The sequence below is a fragment of the Cavia porcellus genome, unplaced genomic scaffold (assembly GCF_034190915.1).
Source record: "Cavia porcellus strain 051 isolate PalLab524CR breed Dunkin Hartley unplaced genomic scaffold, mCavPor4.1 scaffold_11, whole genome shotgun sequence".
NCBI lineage: Eukaryota > Metazoa > Chordata > Mammalia > Rodentia > Caviidae > Cavia > Cavia porcellus.
The window spans coordinates 71645766-71664026 of NW_026947494.1; the positions used below are offsets into that span (position 1 = coordinate 71645766).

The 18261-nt window shown below is 38.9% G+C and overlaps 1 protein-coding gene across 1 annotated transcript in view; it reads left to right on the top strand.

Moving 5' to 3' along the window:
- Positions 1 to 212: 212 nt before the first annotated feature.
- Positions 213 to 18261, top strand: part of Cyp7a1 (cholesterol 7-alpha-hydroxylase) — a 38429-nt gene continuing 20380 nt past the window's right edge. The window contains exon 1 of the mRNA XM_003464415.4: positions 213 to 575. The gene's annotated coding sequence lies outside the window, so the exon portion shown is untranslated. The remainder of the gene's footprint in view (positions 576 to 18261) is intronic.

Sequence of the window (18261 nt, forward strand, 5' to 3'; positions counted from 1 at the left end):
AATAAAAAATCCTAAATGCCAAGACTCAAGGGGCTAGGTTCGTTCTTTAATTCCACAGGGGCAAAGGTTCTTGCACCTTCAACTCTTCTATACATGTCTTCATCTCCTCCTTTGTATCCTTTACTGAGTAGAGTGCTTCCAGTGAGTTCTGAGTCATCCCAGCTCATTGTTGAACCTGAAAAGGGGCTGTGAGAGCCCTCCCATTTGCAGCCAGGTTGGACAGCACGGGACTCCTACCTGCAGCTGCAGGGAAGGACAGTGTCTCGTGGGCCGCGGTGGCTGATCTGCATTGCAATCTGAATGGAGATTTGCAAAGCGCATTGCTGTCTTTGAGGCTATGTCCAGGGATGACTGGCATGTGGGCCAGAGAGCTGGGGTGGCACCACCCAGTAGTTTGCAGCCGGATGGGATGAGATGGAGGAGGAAGTCAGTCTGCTCTTAAAAGCTCGGTTCTGCTTGAGTGGATTTGTCTCTTGCTGGCTGCCTTCACCTGTGGACACCAAAGTCAAGTTTCTTCGGCCTTTCAAAGCAGATCGAGCTGCTTCTGGACCCTTTGGCTCTTAAATCTGAAGAAGGTATTGTGGGTTATTCTGCATTTTGTCCTGTAGGCCAACCTAATAAATGCCCTTTTTGATATATATAGTCTATTAATAGAATGTTTATTCTATTGAGTATATATATACATATGTATATATGCATATATATATATATTCTATTGGTTTCCTGGAAAAAATGTACATATTCATATTCTACTGGTTCTGTTCCTCCAGAGAGTACTAACATGTACAAAGATCTTGTCCTTTATCTTATGAGCTATAGGTAGTTTGTGTCATAATTAATCTGATTTCTAGGACACTTGGTCTTTGGTAGAATGGAACACACAGTACAACACAAACAGTGGGCTTTGAAGTACAGTCTTTAGTTACTAATATTATATCAATATTTGTTTATCAATTATAACCAACATACCACATATGTATGTTTAGAATGAACTATGTGCAGTGGAAGGCATATATAGGAACTCTAGTTTTAGACCATTTTTATATGAACCTAAAACTAGTACTGTTCTAAAAAATAATGGCAATATAAGAATTAAAAATAATCACACAAAGTTGAGATGGATGTTTGAGGAAAAAGCTCAGGAGACTGAAAAAAATTTTGCAAAGGATCGAAAGAAGTCTAGGAATTTAAAGAATGCTTCCTAAAAGACATGGCTTTTTAATCTGCCCAGATTATTATTTATTAATCAAATAATAAAAGGAAAAATATTCTAGGCAAAGAGGATGGTAAATGCAGAAGCACTAGAGTTGAGCTGAATGGTAACGCACTTCAGGAGCTGAGACATCATTACAGCTGGGACCCCAGCAAGGGAAGGAATGCTCAGATGAAGCTGGAGAAGTGGGAGGAGTGTACTGAGACCACTGAAAGAGGTCACATGATTAGATTTACTTTTAAAATGCTTGCTATGTCTACGGCTTGCAGAATAAGTTGAACGTGAAGACAGAAGATAAGTGTGTTCTGTGGTTTGGATCTGCTCTCCCTAGATTCATGTGATTGTGCTGGTACTAAGAAGTGGTAGAGCCTTTAAGAGCTTTGGAGAGAGAGAGACAGACAGACATGGGGACAGAGGGTCAGAGAGACAGAGAAGTCAGTAAGAGAGAGACAGAGAGAGGCAAGCAGAGAGACACAGAAACAGAGACAGAGACAGAGACAGAGACAGGGAACCTCTCGCTCCATTACCACTCTACCCAGGCTGTATTTGAGCTCCAACCTCACACCTCAGTCTTCTCCTCTGAGTAATGGACTACAGGTGCAGGCCACTCACCCAGTTCCTTTCCATTTCTGTCCCCTGCTGTCACCTAGTCAAGGGAGGTCCCACCAGAGTGTGCATACATGGGGCTTCCTCCGAGCTGAATAGAGCTCTTTATCATGTACGCAGCCTCAAGTGTTTTGTTAAGCAACAGGAAATATGGGGAGATTTATTAAACGTATGCAGTGATCCTGATGTGTCCATTAGAGGAGATGGACAAGTCAGAAACTTAATATGAAGATAAAAACTCAGGAATTCTTGTTGGTTGGTCTGATATAGATTAATTACCAGAACATATCTGAGATAAGTATCAGACTTCTTTGTCAATCTTTCTTTCTTTCTTTTTTTTTTTTTTTTTTTTTTTTTTTGTCTTTTTCCTTTTTATCGGTACCGGGGATCGAACTCACAACTGCCTGCTTGCAAGGCAGGAGCTTATGCCGCTGAGCTAAATCCCCAGCCCCAGTATCAGACTTCTGACATGAGCAAAGAAATGAATATTGGCACATTGCTGGAGTGTGGTACACTGAGATGTAAAATACAGCAGGTGAGAAGATTAGAAAACTACTTTCAGATTTATTAAATTTGAAGTGACGTGTGAGTTACCAATTATTATAGGCTGAGTAATGACCCCTCAAAGATACCCACATTCTAATGCCGACGCTGTAAATATATGTATGCATGCATCCTCGTCTGTGTGTGTGTTTGCATAGAGAGAGCGGTGGGGAGAAGAGCTCATCACGTGACCATAGACTTGGGCAGGCGTCCCATCCTTGCCATTTCCTGAAGCAGCTCTAGAAGTTCTCTTTCATGAACATTTTAGTTGTGCTGTTATAGCTCCCTCAATGGCTTTAATCCATTCAAACAATTACCTTCTGTGGTCTTTTCGATTTGGGGGAAGAGCAAGAATTTTAGGGGCGCTCCATCTGGTAAACAATGTTTTAGAAGCCTGCATTTCCAGCAGGTGGCGCTTGGGAGCAGTCACTGTATTTTTTTTATCAGTTTGTAAATATATTCATGAAAGAACTTTTTTAGAACTGCTTCATAAAATGGCAGGAAGGGAAGGGTATGTGTGTTCAAAGCAAGGGAGAGTTCTTTGAGGGAGATTAATGGCAAACGCTTTACTGTAATAATTTTAAAAATTTAAACATTCATTACATTTTTGATCACACATTTTATGTTTAACACTGTGAGGGGTTCCTTATTGTAGTGGAAAGTGGGAAGATTTATTATGAGGACTTAGAAAACAAAGCAGTTTTACAAAGGAAGGCAAATTGACCGAGAAAATAAATGCAATATCTCTCTACATGACTTTCTTTTCCTTTGGAGACAGGACCTCGCTGTGCAGTTCACACTGGCCTTGAAGTCACTATTCAGCCCAGGCTGGCCTCAGACTTCCAGTGACCCTCTTGCCTCAGCTCCCGAGTGCTGGCATTACGGGTGTGTGCCACCACACCCAGACTACATTTTGAATATTGTTTATTTAAGCATTTAACGTATTATTAGTGTAGCCCCAAGTCATAATCATAAGTTAGGTTCAGATACTCATTTGCTTGCCAGAATGTATTTTTCTTCAGGACTTTCAGTAGTCTGTCATAAATATGTCTATTCTGACAATTAACATGTTTGTGTAAGATTAGCCAAAGATATTACTGCCTATGAAAATTGCTTTCCCATTCCATGCTCTACCTAAAATACAGCGCTCCTTATTCCAAACAATCCCTCTAGGTCTCATTTGGTTTGTGATGGTGCTTATAAATAGAACACTACATATAGGAATAACTGCTACATTTTTTTATCCCATTTCAGAACTAGGAATTGCATTTTTTTTGTTTCCTGACATAATAATGTACTCGTACTATCAAAATTAGTATTGTTGCTCTTTGTAAAGATTTTATTTCATCATAAAGCTCTTTTTTAAGTATCTGTCATTTGCTGGTCACTTGCTCTGTTGAATTATGTAACTTCCTCTTCTTTTTCAAAATCTCAGCCACATGACAAACTAGACTGCCTGTCTTATAATATTAGCCTTTGTTCCAGAACATATTTCCCCTTGAGAGTTTCTGTAATATCAGCAAGACTACAGTCAATGTTTTGTTAAACAGTGAAATCATTTTGAAATAGTCTTCAGCTGACTATCTTGGAACAAATTTGTGTAGATTTTAGAAAATTTCACTTGAAAGAGAATGTGCTACCCTACACAGATCTGCAAATCTTATCTGTCTGTTCAATACTTTATAAATGCACAAGGGTGCTTCCCACTTAAAAACAATATGGAAATAAGTCATTGTATGAAGCCTAGGTACTTGTAAAAGGCAAATATTATTCTTCAGTTAATATGAATTGTTAGATTTGTATTCAGTACAAAATATTCCTATGTCAGTTATAATAGTCTCTATTTTAAAATTAAACATTTTCCCAGTAGAGATGTTGTCAGATAAATTTCATATTTTATTTGTCTGACAGTAGAGAATGAACTCAGGATACCCTGCCACTGAGGTATATCCCTAGGCCTTTCAGTTTTTTTGTTATCTCTGTAGAATGTCCTTCAGGATATTTTTGGAGTGCAGGTGTGGTGATTATGAATTTCTTCAGGTGTTCTTTTTCATGGGAGTATCTTATTTCTTCATCCATTTTGAAAGCTAATTCTGCAAGACACATCAATCTGGTTTGGAGGTTGTATTCTTTTAGGGCTTTAAATACTTCACTCCAGGCTCTTCTTGACTTGAGGTTGTGTTAAGAAGTCTACTGTGATTCTGAAAGGATTTCCTTTATAGGTGATTCGTTTCTTTTCTCTAATAGCTTTTAATATTCTGTTCTTTTATTGAATTTCTGGAATCTTGACTATTATATATTATAGTATATAATATAGTATTATATATTGACTATTATTTTACATATATGTATATATAAAATGGGTATTTTGAGTTACTTATCTGTAAGTCAAATTCTTTCTCCTTGCTTGGGAAGTTTTCTGCTATGATTTCTGTGAACATTTTTCAAATACCGTTTGTTCTACGTCCTGCTTTTTCATTGAATCTGATAAATTTCACATTATTTTTCTTTGCGTCACCTAGAAGCTGCTGGAGTAACTTCTTGGGACCCTTTATATTTGTAAGAAATCCTTTTCATGCTTGCTCACTACAACCCTGACTTCTATGTCTGATCCTCATCTTGGCTCATTCTTCTGTGTACACTTTCGGTGGATTTTTAACATCCTTGATATCTGTTTGATTTGTTTCATGGGTTCAGTTTTTTCTATGTTGGACATTCATGAGTTCCATAATTTTCCTAAGCTCCTCTGTTTTTTTAAAATTTCTATCTATTGTAGAGATGTTGAGCATGCCTCTGTAGTGTCTCTGTAGTTATCTGAGAAATCATTTCTAAGTTGATTTTTTTTTGTCTTTTTCATTTTTATTGGTACCAGGGATCGAACTCACGACCTCCTGCTTGCAAAGCAGGTGCTTATGCCGCTGAGATAAATCCCCAGCCCCCCTAAGTTGACTTTTTTATAGAGCTTCATTTACCTGCTTTGTTATTTCCACTGTTACCACTTCAGTCCCGGTGACTGACATTCAGGTGGTTCCTCCTCATTGTCCCCTGGCTTACCTTTGGTGCGTTAGAAGTCTGGACTTGCAGCTTGGTCAGGTGCCTTGTCATTTTCTAATTTTTTAAGGTTTAATTCCTGTGTCAATTCTTGTAAATTGCGTATAGTGAGTAGCTTTTCTGCTAGTCTTTAGAACCTTCGAAAATAACTACTTCTCAGAGATGTTGTCCAGGTATAGCTGTGTTCTAAGTTTCAAATCTGTTGCAAGAGCCTACCTCTTCAGTTTATTAGGGATGAGAAGTTCTTGCTCACTTGGCCAAGCACCTGGTTCTTTGGCACTGGCCTGCAGTATTTATGACCCTTAGGCAAACTCAGTCTTGGAATACCAGCAAGAACAGCTGGCTAGAACAATTATGTCAAGCTGACTAAAGTACAATCAGCACTAACAAGAGCATAAACACAGTCTAGAAAAGGACCAACGGAGGTAACCATTAAATTGCTCCCGTTAACCATATGAGCCGGTTTATGGTTATATAATAAAAACTAAAACAAACTAGAGCTGAGTGTGGTGCTGTACATCTGTAATCCCAGCACTCAAGAGGAGGACTGTTCTGAGTTTGAGGCCAAACTATGCTACATAGTGAGTCTAGACCACCTGATGGTAAGACTTTATCTCAAAAAAAAAAAAACAAAAAACAAAAAACAAAAAACCCGGAAAGGCAGATACACTCCCTAAATTCTCTCCCTCAGGGGGGAAATTTTAAAAGGGGCTAAGGAGAAAGATAGAGAAATAGAAGAGGAGGAATTGATTAGAAACAAAGCTGGAGGACAGGGAAAGATTACACTGACTTGGGAACTGGTGCAGAAGACAGGAAGGAAAGAAAATAGAAGAAATAAAAACAAGAACAGAACAGAACATCAACAACAAAAATTAGAAACCATGTTCACACTCATATAAAGGCAGAAACCATCAAGAACAAAACAAAAAACACAAACAAGAAAAGAAAGAAAATTAAAAACGTGCTCTTGGAGACCCGTCTCTGCTGAGCCTGGGAGGCAGCGTGGGCCCACAGAGCCGTTCTGAGCTGACTGAGCCCGGCACGCAGCTGGCTTTGCAGCAGGGTGATGGCTAATCCCCCAAGCCTGAACCCTTTGCTCCGCTGAAGTTCAGGCTGACTTCTGGCCATGAGGCCCGTGCCCAATTTCTCCAGCCGTGCACCTCCTGGTGCTTGAACTTGGTTCCCTGCCAGTTGGAGCCATGACCTCCTTTCAGTTCGAACTTGGCAGCCTCGCCCGACACTTGGAAGTGGTAGGTAGACCCAACAGTGGATCTGAGTTTTGAGATCAGTGGGTCTCTCTCCCGGAAGGCTCCTGGCCCACTGCCCTCTCCTGGAGCGACATCTTGACCCAAATAGTTCAGCAGCTTCTGAAGTCCACTGGAACCATCGCTGTGCTTCTCTGCGGAGGCCTCTGAGGTCACCACCAGTCACTGGGCATCTTCGGGTGGAGCTGGCCTTCCTGTCCAGTGATCTGGGCTCGGGGGAAAGTGCTGCCTACCACCTCTTTATTCTTTGTTAAGTCGCTCTCTGTGCTCTCCATGGAGGCTTCGATATTCTCTTCATATCCTTCCTGGGTGCCCAGGAGCCACTTCACTCCTTTTTCTCTCTCTCATACTGCTACATTCCAGCATCTGGACACCTGACTCTCTCTATAAACAGAATATATATATATAAAGAGAGAGAGAGAGACAGAGAGAGAGACTGAGAGACAGAGAGACACAGAGACTTTCTATATGTACAACAAGAAAGTTTATGTATATAGACAGAGAGTTTCTATATATAAAGAGAAAAAAGGTATATTTTTTTAATTTTAAAGAAAAATTAAAGTGACTTACAACTTTTTTTAAAGGAGTTTCAGTTGTTGACAATGTCATGTATTTTGTTTCAAGGTCTGATTTGTTACCTTCTTGGACAGTACTTAAGTAGAGAAATTTAAAAATACATTAGCCCATTTGAAATATAAGATTCCTATTACAGAAAATTGAGATGATCAATAATGTACTATAATAGTTTGAAACACATGTTGGTAAAAAGAATATAGCTCTTTGTACATCAGATGTTTATAGGAATAGTAACTACAATATTTTGTGACCACTTACAGCGGTCACAAAATATTAATAATATCTGGACTATTTAAGAGCATCTGAGTTCTGTTAAAGGAGTAAAATCGTTACTATGTCCAAACGCATCTCCACTTGGCAGGGCATGGGAAGGAACACTGGCCCTGGAGTTGCTCTGGGTGCCTGCATTTCTGCTCTGGTCTTTCTGTACCTCACAGGGCAGGACTCTTGTACTTGTTAAAACCTGTTTGTGCTTTTACTTTTAACTCTGGAATTCACTTTGGGCTTTTCCCCTGGAGTGTAAGCAGACTCTTAAAAGGTATAAAGAGTGCTCAGTTCCAAAGTACACAGAGCCAAAAGTGTTCTAGATGTTCAGAATCAACTCTGATGTATTTACACAGCTGGGAGAATGAATAATTTCTCAACCACATTCATGAAGAAAAAATTTATAGCATTTCATTGAGTTTCTTTCATGTTATTAACTGAGCAACTGTATTAATTTCACCTTTTTTTTTTTGTCTTTTTAAGACAGGGTCTCACTCTGCAGTTCAGGCTGACCATGAGCTCACTTTGTAGCCCAGGCTGGTCTTGAACGCACAGCCATCCTCCTGCCTCAGCCTTCCGAGTGCTGGGATTACAGGCTTGTGCCACCACCCTGGCTCTTAACTCCACCTTTGGCTCTCACTTATCCTTCAACTCTTGTAATGGTCCTTACCGTACAAGTTTATGTATGATAGGACATGGGCTTTGCTTTTATTTTCCATTGTTTCTTGAGTGTGAGTCTTTCTTTCATCTGGTAGGAACTTCCTGAGAGCTGCGGCTCATTGTGCTTTAAAGAATCTTGGATGCAGCACATTTCCTCAGGAAGTAAGAAGATGTGACCCTAGAGTTCTCATATTTTCCTGTTTCTGAGCACTGTGTGATTTTCAGTTTGCCACTTCAGAAGTTCAGTTTCTGTGCCCATCAGTGTTAAGGGTAGCTCATCTCTGAGCACTGGAAGGAAGTGGAGGCGCGGTTTTGTGCCTGCTCATGGGTGACTTTACGCAGTGCTCCAAAAGTGGGACGTGGCTCTCAGCTGACAGTTACTTCAATAGCACTCTGTTAAATGTTTAGCTTAAATTATCGACCCTCATTATGACTGCAAATGTCTTCAAAATGATTGCCCAGTGAATTAACTCAAAACTGCTAGATAAGAAGGTTGTCAGTGTAATTCTAGTCAATCAACAGGCCAGACAGAGAAGGGATTTCCCTGTTTCATCCCACACTTTCTGGAAGAATGTTAGTTTTTTATGAGAATTAAACTCTTCCCAGTAATTCTGGCCCTCTGAAGGCCTGCCGGGATGTCGGGATGTGTTAGGCATCTGTGTAAGACACGTAGAAAATGAATAGGAACCTTTCAGGAGTAAGCTCTGGGGGAAAGAGGTGCTCGGTTAAAGCCAAGGCTATGCAGGGGGAGTTACATAGATAATCACAGGTTATTACTCTGCTTATGCCTGTGAGCGAGGTGTAGAAACGAGTCTTGTAATGCTGATGGGCTGTGGATTATCCCTTCGATGCACGCTACTGGCACAGAAGCAAAACAGGGTTGCATATGTTTAGTGTAAGTAAATCTCCTATGAAAAGTACAGGCTTGTTACTGGGATCCACAAGAAGTAACAAGATGTCGTTCACTTGTATTACTGAAATCGTAAGAGTCAGCGTAGGATTCATGGTTCATTCTACATAGTGGGGTGTGCAGGTACTCTCATATGTCTTATTTCATGAATTAAGTTAGACCATACTGTTCAAATTCTGAGACATAACACTTCCTAGTGTCCCCAGCAGATCTGCCAAACAACTTTAGATGTTTCCTTTCTATACACTCAGACCTATAAGATACAATAGTTTTGTCTCTTCCAGGTTTTGCTTTTTGCAGCGTTAGTTACCTGTGGTCAACTGCAGCCCAAAAATATTCATGGAAACTTCCAGAAGTAGACAGCTAATAAGCTGTAGGTCGCTCTTCTGAGTGTGAGATTCCATCTCACACTCTCTGTGCTGCCCCGTTCTATCCTGTCCAGGATCTGAGTCATCCCTCGTCCAGTGTAACCATGGTGTATATGCTACTCTACCTGCTAGTCACTTAGCAGCCGTCCATCCCATTAACAGATCCATTGTTTGGGTGTTGCAGTGCTTGTGTTAAGTAACCTTTCCACAATAACCTAAGGCTACACCACAATACCCATGTTACTCACCTTCCTTCCTCTCATCACGTGGCCACTGTGTCATCTCACAGCATCACAAGAAGAGCGAGGACAGGACAATGAAAATTGGAGAGGGAGAGGTGAAACATTCCCAGAACTTTTACTGCGGATATTGTTGTTGTTCCACTTAATTAATTTACTGTTGTTAATCTTTTACTGTACCTAATTTATAAGTTGAACTTTATCATCAGTATGCATATATAGGAAAAAGCATAGCATATATATGCAGGAAACCAGACTGCTATGGGTGAATGGTGATTTAAGACAAAACACAGAAATAATTTTGAAAAGCTGGCAGGAGGTTTTTGGCCTTAGTAGACAAAGAGCCCTGAGCTTCTGTCTCATCTCATTTTTATTCAACTTTGGCAGGGGAGCAAGCAATTAGGTTAATGGAAAATTCATCTGCTTCTCATTATTTGCAGTGTGTACCCAGGTAATTATTTCTCTGACCTAGATCTCAGCTGTTGTTGAGCTCTTCTCTGGAACTGGCATGGCGCTTGCCTACAGGGGAGCAGCTTGCTGCTCCCTCCTGTGAGTCTGCAGGGAAGGTCGACTACCCCTCCATCTGCACAACCAGTCTCCCACAGATTAACCACATATTAACCATGTTCAGTATTAACCACAGTTTCGGATATCCACTGGAATCCTACGACGTAATCCTCTGATGCTTGAGAACCACTACACCCCTTCAGTTCTAGGGCCCTCTCCCATCAGGACCCAGTTTGAGCCCAGTCCCAGAAAGTTGCTCTTTATTTGGCAACCCAGATATCTTCCTGGGAGTCTGTTCCCCATTATCCTGAACTCTTCTCTGTGGCTGTCCTATGTTGAGTCCTAGATCCCTGTGGCCTCTCCTTCACCCTGTCATTTTGGAAGGGCCCATTCTCCAGGAGCTTCTTGAGAAAAGGATCATGAAAGTAAAATGTTTACAACGTAGCATTTTCCAAGGTTTAATTCTAGATGCGAATAAAATAAAATAATGGAATCAAACAGATTAAAAGCCAACCTTGAATGAAGACTTAGTTTTAAAATGTGGGGAAATATATATATATATATAAAATGTGGGGAAATATATTTATTTTATCAGTTGTAGTTTGCTCTGAAACTATTTTCACTTTATTACATAGAACCGTTTCTACAAAAACCCTCAAGTCTATTCACATAGGGCTTTGTATTTTACAAAAGCACATGCTATAGATAATCAGGGTATGTGGTATAAATATGGTTAGGACGGACTAACATTGCTCAGTTTAATAACAGAAGCACCAAGCAAAACAGAAAACATCTATTTACAAACATACTGGCCCGACGGTCAGTCTCCACCACCAACCCAGCCTGTGAGCAGCTTGTGAACAGGGCTTGGTGTGTTCTCTTTTGAGATGTGTGGGGATCTGCTTTCAGGAGACCGATTTTACCAAAATTAAAAATCTGATTCAGGTCCTTCTTTGTATTTTTTTTTTTAAATAAAGAGAAATTTTTTTCTTTCTGCCTTTTCTCCTCCCTCCGTCCTCCCGCTCCTTCCCCCTCCCACTTTCCTCTCCTCCTTTCTTCTTTTGCTTTTGGCAGCTTCTTTACCCATCTTCACCCTTTCCCAGAGAATGTAATGTCCTGGAAATACAGAGCAGTTCCTGAAGGCACTTAGCCTTTTCTCTCACTAAAGGAAGTTTCGCTGCAGCAACTTCTAAAAACTATTTGTCCATTGCTAAGGTTTGATTTTTAATTGTGGAGAAAGTTTGCCCCCAATTTCATGGAAATCACACACTGAGAAACATCACATGCACATGAACCAAAGCAACTGGAACACTATCATTCTGGAATCGTTTCCCCATTTATCAATTTTGTATGTGCTAATTCGCATTACTGAAAGACATGCGGTAGAACAGGCTGTCTTGTTCCCCAAAACACTTTAGAAACCGCACCCTTCCTGGAATCCTAACACTATTTTGGATTGCCTTTAAGACGAAAAAGAAGTTTCCCAAATTCTCTTGATCTCTTTCTATATTTTTTTTAAAAAATTTTCCTTTTTTTTTCTACATCAAAGGGAAAAAATGTTTGGTTAAATTGGGATTTTGTTCAGCAGCAAACAGAAACCTAAAATAAAGTGATGCAAAGAAGGTAGCGTATCCCACATAAACTAGTTCTAAAAGTAAAATTACCTCTCGTAACTCAAAGACTCCTGTTCTGCTCCGGTGACTTCACCCACTCGCCAGAGAACAGGAGAGAGCAAAGGTGGGTGGACCAAGAAACATTGGTCCCCTCCTTGATGAAGCCTTCTCATAAGTGTAAAAACACTTAGGTTGATTTCCAAAGGAAAGTTTACTAAGCCACAGGTTGGAAAATTAATGCCGAGTAACAACGAATATGTAGACGAAATGATGTGTGGCAAATGCAATCTAAGAGCCTGTAATCATTTTAGGTTGTTCCTTTCATTTGCTTTTTCTTTTCCAGTGTGCTGACCATAATCTTCTTAGTTAGAGTAACTGCTTCAAAGCTAGAGTTCCATAAATAGTGTTCAAAATCAGAGACCCTTCTAATGATAAGCACGACCGAGAGACATCTGATAAACCTTTGTACCGAAGAGACCTGATATGTTCAGTTTGCTTTAAATGGTAGCCCATATGTAAGGAACTAGCCAACCACTCTAAACACTGAAAATTAAAAATATCCAGAGGCTGAGGAAATAGTTCAGGGGTAGATCACACGCTTAGCATGAGGCTCTGGGTTTAAGTCTCAGCACCAAAAAGTAAGTGAGTAGATGAATAAAGAAAGGAAGAAAGGAGGAAAGGAAGGAAAAAAGGGAGGAAGAAAGAAAGAGAAAAGCAATGACAGTAGTATGTTTGGGAGTTATGTGTGGGAAGAGGCTGAGCTACATAGAAGCAAACCCCATTACAGAAGTGATTAAACTCATTTTTTCAAAAAAAAAAAAAAAAGAGTAAGCCACATATTGAAACAAATAATAATGATAATTTGTGTGTGACATTAGACTTTAAAACAATGTCAGAGGCCTGCTTTGTGGATAGAGTGAGAAAACATACCAGGAAACATTTAGCAATATTCAATTAAGAATTAAATATTTCTATCAGCAAGGCAAAATATTCACTAAATATCACTGATAGTGTTCAATTGATGCTCCTTAATTCTTCCTTTTTCCTCTTTGTGCTATGTAACAGGAAAACTATATGGAGACATTTCTTTGCAGTCAAACAATCAATAAAAATTCTGTGGATAAAGAAATATGCAAAACAGGAATGAGAAGCTGCAGTTAAAACAATGACTCTGTTGGACTGGTGCAGCCCTGTTATCCCAGCATTCCAGGGAGGGAGCTGAGACAGGAGCGTCTCCAAGTTTGAGCACAGTGCTGGAAAATAGCAAGAATTTGACTCACAAAACAAAGCAGAACAAAACCCGGGAATGATCTGGCTGCAGGACCCAGAATGAGGTCAGAGAGGACAGGGGGTGGAAATCTTTGGTAAGCGCTGCAGCTCTGCATGGGTCAGCAACCAGTACTTTAGTATAATCAATAATTAGCCATTGTTATGTAAGTTAGTTTACCCAAAATAGTATTCATACCCAATCAGCAGATATTGTAGCATAAGTACAACCGATGGCAAAAGAGAAACATTAGCACACAAGTTGAAAACTAGTAGTCATGGTGTTCTAAATGTATGTGTCACATAGAAAGCAGAATCAATAAAAGCGGGACAATACTAATTAGAGACCACAACTGGGCTTCAGTTCTAGAGTTTGATGTTAGAATTCCATGGAGTGTAAAGATATGAGACCTGCCCAGGCTATTTGCACATCCATATCAAAAGGAAAAAGCCAAACAAGAAAAATTCTTCTTAAAACTTTGTTCTTTTTGAAACTGTCTAGCTCTGCAGCCTCTTCATGGCTCTTTCTTAATCCCTGTAACTACAAGAATGTAACTGAATATGCAGGATGGTTGATTGTAACAAGCTCCATTAGCATTCTTTAGTCTTATAACTGATCATTAAGCCAGACTTGTAACTCATTATCCAACCCTGCCAGCTAATTAATCTAGCCTTGTAACTCACTATACTCGCCTGCTGGCTAATCAGAGAGCTGTCAGGCTGTTCCATCGCGCCTTCTTAACTCCTGTTATGCATCATATAAAAGCAGTGGCCCACAAACACCCACTGCCTGGCTTTCTTGAAAGGGAGTGACCCCAGCCAGGACCGAGGTGTAAAGTAAAGCTGTTCCCTGCCTCCAGACTTCCTGGGGTGCCCTCCTTTCCTAACTCAGTTTTGTTGCAACAGTTTAAGTACTAATACTATATAAAAGATCCATATGTTTAAGAAGCCATAGAGTTAGTTACTGAACAGAACTAACACCAGGGTGGATACATTGTATGAACTAGTGGCTAATTTAGAACAGTCAATGGTGCTTTCTAGGCAGCTTGAGGAAGCCACCAATGTAGAGCACATGTGTCTTTTTGTGTCTTTACTGTGTTCGTTTTCCAGGGCAGAGACAAACATCTACTGTACTTCTGTTACTTTTTCTTCAATAATGGTCAAATAAAAGAATCTAATCATACTCTAGTAACAAATGTTTAAAGTAGAATGTGGATTAGAGAAACATACAAAGCTAGAACAAGCAAGAAGGTTTTAGAAATTGTGCTCCTCAGTAAGACTTCTTGCTAATTTGCCAAGCCACAAGACTTCCTTCATTTGGAAAAAGAAAATAAATGATAGAAACTGTCACTTAGGAGGAAAATGATCCTCCAATTGGAGCCATCTATTTTCCAAGAGGAAATTTATATAAATCGTAGTAAGGGAGGAGAGGAAAGTGTGATGTGTACTGCAAAACTATTGTAGCTTGCTGTAAACTGTGAAACTTAATGCACCTTGCTGAAATGGACATAACCTTTAAAAACTCAGTGAAATGAAAAGTTACTAATGACAACCAGCTCTGAATACAGCAAGCAGGCTGTGTCCACAGAACTTGTCTGTGAAATTGCTGGTTTTTATCCACGTCCTTCCTAACACCTAAAAAGAGTTTCTTCACTGTCCAGACCTCTGAAAGTGTGTGGTGGAGCCTAAATGGGAGATAATGGAGAATTACAGCAGGGAATATCTGAGTATTTAAATAATCTTAAAAAGAAACTAAGTGAACTAGCTTTAAAAACTTATTTCATCTGAGGCATGTGCTTTAGCGTTCTGAAGAACACTGCCTCATCGAAATAATTAATTTGGGTACCATAGAAGAAAAATCTAACCTTTGATCAGAAATCTATCAGAAATGCTATCAAAATGAAAGTAGGACCTTGAAAACAAATTTTAGAAAAGTAGAAAGATTAAAAACAAATGAAGCTGGCGAAATAGTTGAGTAAGGCAGGCAAAGTAAATCCCTGAGAAAATAGCAGAAATAATCCTACTAAGTAATCACAAAGAAAAGAATTAAGAAGAATTTAGTAAAATAAAAAGCAAACAAAATGTAGGTCAAATATTGGTCAAAACTTATTCTCTGAAAAACTCTAAAACAAGTAATACGATCAGGAAAAAAGAGAAGGTACCAGTAAGCAACAGTGGGAACAAGAAGAAAAGGATGTAACTACCAGCACAGAGATACTTTCTACTCTTAAAATACTCTGTACATCTGTCAAAACATTTGGAAATTTAGATAAAATTATTGCCCAATAAAAATACTCTGAATCTGTTTAGTGGATCCATTCTGCTCAGTCAGCATGATACCTAAAATAGCTCATTTTTTCTGAGCAGCTGATATTGAAGGCTGATCTTGTGGTTCTTTTTATCTAGTTCTTCTGTGACCTACTTGTCTTTATTTTAGAATATTTAAGGTAAAGATTAATTGTATCAAGATGAACAATATAATAATTTCATATATGTATGTATATGTTGTGTAATGATGACCATAATTTCCAGATCTTTCTAAGATCTGGAAATTAACCCCAAAGCCTTTCTCTGAGGGTGTCCTGTGCTCTCCGCAGCTCCAGAGGCATTGGCTGTTTCCTGGGAAGCCTCTCTATTTTCTGTCATCTAGATGGTTCCAGCAGGAGTCTTTGTTATACTGCCCAATAGGGCTCATAATGAGCTCCTGGAATGACTCTGAAAATCTTTCACATGGTCTGAGGTGAGGGAAAAAGCTTTTTCCCTGTCTAGAGAGTAAACAGCATACTGATTTGTTGTCTTCAAGGACCTCTTTCTTCAAAGCTGACCTCTCCTGAGACAGGACCGCACTTCTGTTTATGATCCCTAAGGTCTGCAAAGAATGGAGGTTTCACAAAAGATTTCACAATGTCCTGCTAGGTCCTGTGTTTCTTGGTCTTGGAGTTCTCTGCTGAAAATCCAAGACAATAGGAAAAGTGTCATTTAGCATCTTCTTCCATATAAATAACCAAAATTCATGCAAAAGTTGTAAAACCAGACAAAGTTTAAAAGATTGTCTAAAGGTTGTCTATAAAAACGAAACAAATGTAATAGTTTTCATGTGAACCGTATAAATATTTAAGAGATGGTTCTGTATTTAAAGTGTTTTTTTTGTCTTTTTGAGACGGGGTTTCTTTATACAGTTCAGGCTGGCCTCAAACTTGCAGTGATATCTTTCTGCATCAGCCTCCTGAGTGCTGGGATTATTGAATGTGTCACCATGCCTGGTCTATAAAATCTCTAAGGTGTAGAACGTGCTGTAAAACTTCCTGACTCATTCTATAAGGCTAACATATCCAGAAACTAGTATTGAACAAGAATATTACCAAGAAAATTAGAATCCAATATTATTTATGACCATAGAAAGCAAAATTCTAACATATTAGCAAATAAAATTCATAAATATTTTCAAGAGTAGTTTATCTAGGAATGTGGGGATGTACTAAAATCTGAAAGTCTTAATTGGTAAATTCCTTGTGACACAGTAGCTAAATAAACTGAAAAATTCTCCTTTGTATATCACTGAAATCCTGGATAAAATATAACAGCGATACTTTTACATATTCAACTGAGCAGTGTTTTCTTTTTTTTTTTTTTTTTTATTTAAGAGGAAAAAGAGAAAAACACAAAACAAACCAAAGCGGCGTAAGGGTACACGCAATACAGAACTACAAAACAAAACAAAACAAAACAAAACAAAAAACCATAACAGTAAGAAATTACCTGCTAGTAGATTACACACTATTTTCTTGAAAATAGTTCCTCAAATCACAGTATCAAAGAACACAAGGTGGACATTCAAACAGGGAGACTGCAAACAGCTGTGTTCAATGTTCCAAAAACATTGATAAAGTCAGCTATTTAACACCCCCAAACACACTTGCTGTTATATCCGTTAGAGCTCTTTTTCTTTTTTTTATTTTTTTCCCTCTCTTTTTTACAACAAAATTTACACATCTTGGATTTTATTACTCCTTAGTGCTTATTACTTTCTTTGGGGGGGGGGGAAGAATACAGTCAAATATGGCAAAACAAAGCTGTCAGTCAATACCAAGGATAGACATAGCACATGGTGTAGAACGGAGTACAAGTTTATCAACAATGGTTATCAACGTTGTCCCTTGTTTCCTTAAAAAGAATTGTCTATCTTATTAGATATTATAAAGTTGGACAAAACAGTAGAGAACAAGACCAATAAAACTTAGGCATTGTAAACATTACAGGACTTCCAAAGAAGACAATAGTCAAACCAGAATGGGTATCTTAGTGAATCTTATTGTCTTCAAAGTAGTTGCCTATGTCTTCAAACTTGATACTATCATATAGAATGGAACAGAGTCTAATCAGTCAAAACAAGATCATGGAAACTAAATAACACACTCTTGAGTAATCAGTGGGTCACAGAAGAAATTAAAGAAGAAATTAAACAATACCTAAAAGAAAATGAAAATGCAGATACAACTTACCGGAATCTGTGGGATGCAATGAAAGCCGTTCTGAGAGGAAAATTTATTGCACTGAGTTCCCATATCAGGAAAACAGAACGAATACAAATAAATAACTTGATGCTACACCTCAAACAGCTAGAAAAAGAAGAGCAAGTCAAGCCCAAAGCCAAAAGAAGAGAGGAAATTATAAAAATCAGAGCAGAAATCAATGCAATAGAGACTAAGAAAACAATCCAAAGAATCAACGAATCAAAGAGTTGGTTCTTTGAAAGAATAAATAAAATCGATAAGCCCCTAGCCAACCTTATTAAAAAAAGGAAAGAAAAAGCTCAAATTCATGCAATAAGAAATGAAAAAGGAGAAATCACTACAGACCCAATAGAAATACAGAAGATCATCAACACCTATTTCGAAAACCTCTACTCTCAAAAGTTTGATAACACAGAAGAAATAGACAGATTCTTAGAAGCATATGAAGTACCAAAGCTAGATCAAGAGGATATAAAACTGTTGAATAACCCAATCTCTGCTAATGAAATTGAGTCCTTGCCCACCAAGAAGAGCCCAGGCCCAGATGGATTCACTGCAGAATTCTACAAGAAATATAAAGAAGACCTAATGCCGACACTCCTCAAACTATTCAATGAAATTGAAAGGGAAGCAATCCTTCCTAAGTCATTCCTGGAAGCAAATATT